At 42.9% G+C, this 3,624-nt stretch overlaps 1 non-coding gene across 1 annotated transcript; it reads left to right on the top strand.

The window, feature by feature from the left end:
* Positions 1-1,286: 1,286 nt before the first annotated feature.
* Positions 1,287-1,394, top strand: LOC118995163 (U6 spliceosomal RNA). The gene has a single exon (XR_005068219.1). It is a non-coding gene; the product is annotated as a U6 spliceosomal RNA (small nuclear RNA).
* Positions 1,395-3,624: the final 2,230 nt, after the last annotated feature.

Genomic DNA, 3,624 nt, shown 5'->3' on the forward strand with positions numbered 1-3,624 from the left:
CCCTGGCTGGTGTAGCTCAGTGGATGGAGTGCTGGCCTGCAAATCAAAGGGTTGCTGGTTCAATTCCCAGACAGAGCACATGCCTGGGTTGTGAGCCAGATCCCCAGTAGGGGGTGTACATGAATCAATCACATGATGATGTTTCTCTTCCTCTCTTTCTCCCTCCCTTCTCCTCTCTGTAAAAATGAATAAACAAAATCTCAAAAAAAAGGAGCATTCATTGAATGCAGACCCTGTATTCTGCCGGATGCAAAGTTAAATATCCTCACAGAGCAGCAAGAATACTACAGATAACTTAAATAATATCACCCTGCAAGGTTCCTGTGACAAAGAATGATAGAATTTATGAGGGTTCCTAGCATAAGGCCAGGCATCCAGTAGGCATTCAATAAATATTAGTTTCCTAACTTCCTTCCTTTCCTCCTTCAAAGCATCAGTGAGTGATGTGGAAAACAACCCTGCTCCCCACAAGTGTCCATGCCTCCCAGCCTCAATGCAGTCTGCTGCAGAGCACATGAAAACTGCTGGGGTCTTCTTGAATTATGCCCCTTAACATTTGATGTGGTTCATCCCTGTTCTTTTGGTCCATTACTGGGAGCTATGGGTAAGTGCATCTGAGAGACCAGGTTAGGAAGGGAGGAGCCAAGGACCAGCTTGAGTAAGGAGAGGGAAAGGTCTGTTGGGCCAGCTGAGGGGCAGGAATTTTTGACTCCTGATTGTATGACAATGAGATGGACATACAAATTCTGTGCAACATGGGGCAGGAGAGAGCAAATGAAGGACCCATTATTTGATTTTGCCAGAATGGAAGGGAGGAATGGGAAGGAACAGGAAACAAGGGAAGTAGAGGAGGCTGGGTGCCCAGGTGAAGGGTCTGAGGCAGATGATGAAGGTTTGCCAAGTCCTCAAATCTCCTGTCAAGACCAGCTATTGTATGGGAAGATCCTTGGCAACTTCTCCACTGACAATGCAAATGGAGGGGGGAAAAGAGATGATGATGAGTCAGAATCTGTGCTGGCCCCTTTACGACATGCAGTGTTCATGCATGTCATAATTCTCAAGCAGGAACCTGTATTATCCCCATTTTACAGATGAAGAAACTGAGGCTCTTAGAGACCAGGAAGCTTGCCCAAGTTCACACAGCTAATGAGTGATAGGAGTGAATGCTCTAAAATCCACACTTTTCTACATAAGTTCTCTGTTCCAAGCAGATTATTTTACTCACCCAGTTCCCCAGTTAACAAAAAGCTATAAGTAACTTTTAAGGAAGACTTGAGAAACAGTTAGGGCTCGCTTTGACAGCACATATATTAAAATTGGAACACTACAGAGAGGATTAGTGTAGAACCCTGCACAAGGATGACACACAAATTTGTGAAATGTTCCATATTTCAAACACAAAAAAAGAGAATGAACAAAGATAAGTTTGAAGATTATTTGAGTAGTACAGATATAAAACAATATGCCTCCAAGCAAGGCAGTGGTAATAGAGCTGGAAAGGATGAGACACATGTGATGTGGAGCCAGATGACTGCTTCTTTTCACTCTCCTTTGCATACTCCTCTTTTTCTACCTAGCTCTTAGCATTCACTGAGGCTTGGTCCTAGGCCTTGTACTCCATACATCTTCCCTAGAATATCCAGTCACAACCATGACTGAGCACCCCCAAATGTGATCAAACCACTGGTACTCTGGTAAACCACCTGGGACAGGTTGAAGAGAAGACACCATTTCATAGCATTTGCCAACTTCCTTCCTTGTTATAAACACTTTCATCATAAGCAATTCAAAGTAACCAATGGTTTGATAAACAGCTTGTAAACCCACGTTATACTTGCTTCTCTCACTCCTCCAGCCACACTGGCATTCTTTTCATCCCTTAAGTACACTATGTGTTCCCTCCTGCCAAAGGATCTTTGCACATACTATTTCTTCTGAAATGCTGTTCCTCAATATTTAAACAATAGGTTTTCAGGGGCCAGCTAGATCCAGAACACCACTGAATCTGGCTAGCCTCCTCCTATAAATCCTGGGTTTGTTTATCTGAATAGCCTGTTGCATATGTGACCCCTGCTCTTGGATTTTTCAATGGTACCTCAAAATTGACATGCCCCAAACTGAATGCATGATCTTTCCCCACGAAACTCAGTCCTCTTCTGGGTTCTTCAGAATATAACCACCATCTATCTACCTGGATGTACAAGGCAGAAAACCCTAGGAGCCTTTCTTGAAGGATCATTCTTTGTTCTCTCCTCACACTCAATTAGTTACCAAATTCTGTTGATTTTCTTTCCACAATAGCTCTTGAATCCTTCCATAGCCCTAAAGATACCACCCAAGTCCAAGCCACCACCCCAGAGCTCTCCACTGACTGGTCCCTTGACTGGTCTCCTGGCTTTTACCCTGGCCTCCTCCAAGTCAATCTCACACTAAAGCCAGAGGAACCAGAGGGGTCAGTTCAAAATACAGTGTGAACATGTCATTCTGTTCTTGAAATTGTTCCTCTCACTCCTCCAGCCACACTGGCATTCTTTCCCTTGAATACACCATGTGTTCCCTCCTGCTATAGAGTCTTTGCACATGCTATTTCTTCTGAAATGCTGCTCCTTCCATTCTTTGCCTAATTAATTCACAATTATCTTTCATATTTCATCTCAATTATCACTTCCTAAGACAAGCTTCCTCTGACCTCCCTAAGTCAAACTTCCCTCCAATCATGACAGGCTCCCCAGCATGTACACATTTGTCTGTGTGACTATTTGGCTAATATCTGCCTCTACCACTGGACTGTGAATATGACAATGGCAGAGATTGGGCTTGGTTTTGTGGATCACTCTAGCTCTAGTTCTTAGCATATATTATATACCTTCAGTAATTACATACTGAATGTATGAATAAATGAACAAATGAATGAATGACTCCATAGATGAAGCAGCATAGAACTCTAGAGTGAGAGACTAACTGAGTTTGAATTCCAGCTCAGCCACTTACTAGCTGTGTGGCCTTGACCAGGTTACTAATCTCTGTGCTTTATAGTCATACCTTGGTACTCGTTGGCTTCAGAACTCATCCAACCCTGTACTTGTTGCATTTTGATGAGAAAAAATGTTTCAGCACTCGGCACTTGCTTGGGACTCATCACAGTTGCTAGAACTTGAACGAGTCACAAAGCTGCCACGTATATGAAAATGCTTCATTGTTCAGTACTCATCTGTTTTTGGCACTCGTCGTGAGTTCCGACTGAATGAACTACTAGTACCAAGGTACCACTGTACTTTCGCCTCTGGAAAACTGAGATCATAAAAGCAGTTGTTATGATAATTAAATAAATAAATATTTGTAAAGCACTTAAACAATGCTGGCCACATATATATAGTGTTCACTTAAACAAACAAACAAAAAACGAAACAAACAAATTTTCCTGTCCCATGGACTCAATGGCAAACATGAAATGCATTTGTTTTACAGCAGTTCCAGAGCTCCAGATTTAAAGTCTAGGTGCAGTAAGCCCTCAGCTTCAGCCTCCTTTGGAAGAGAAGGAAAGCTGAGCTCTTTGGAGCCTGACTTGAACTGACTCTTCCCTCCCTTTGTCCCCCTACCTCAAGTCCATCAGAAGTGCTGTTA

Source organism: Sturnira hondurensis, unplaced genomic scaffold (assembly GCF_014824575.4).
Source record: "Sturnira hondurensis isolate 20B ecotype Veracruz unplaced genomic scaffold, ASM1482457v3 Scaffold0000982, whole genome shotgun sequence".
In the NCBI taxonomy this organism is placed as follows: Eukaryota; Metazoa; Chordata; class Mammalia; order Chiroptera; family Phyllostomidae; genus Sturnira; species Sturnira hondurensis.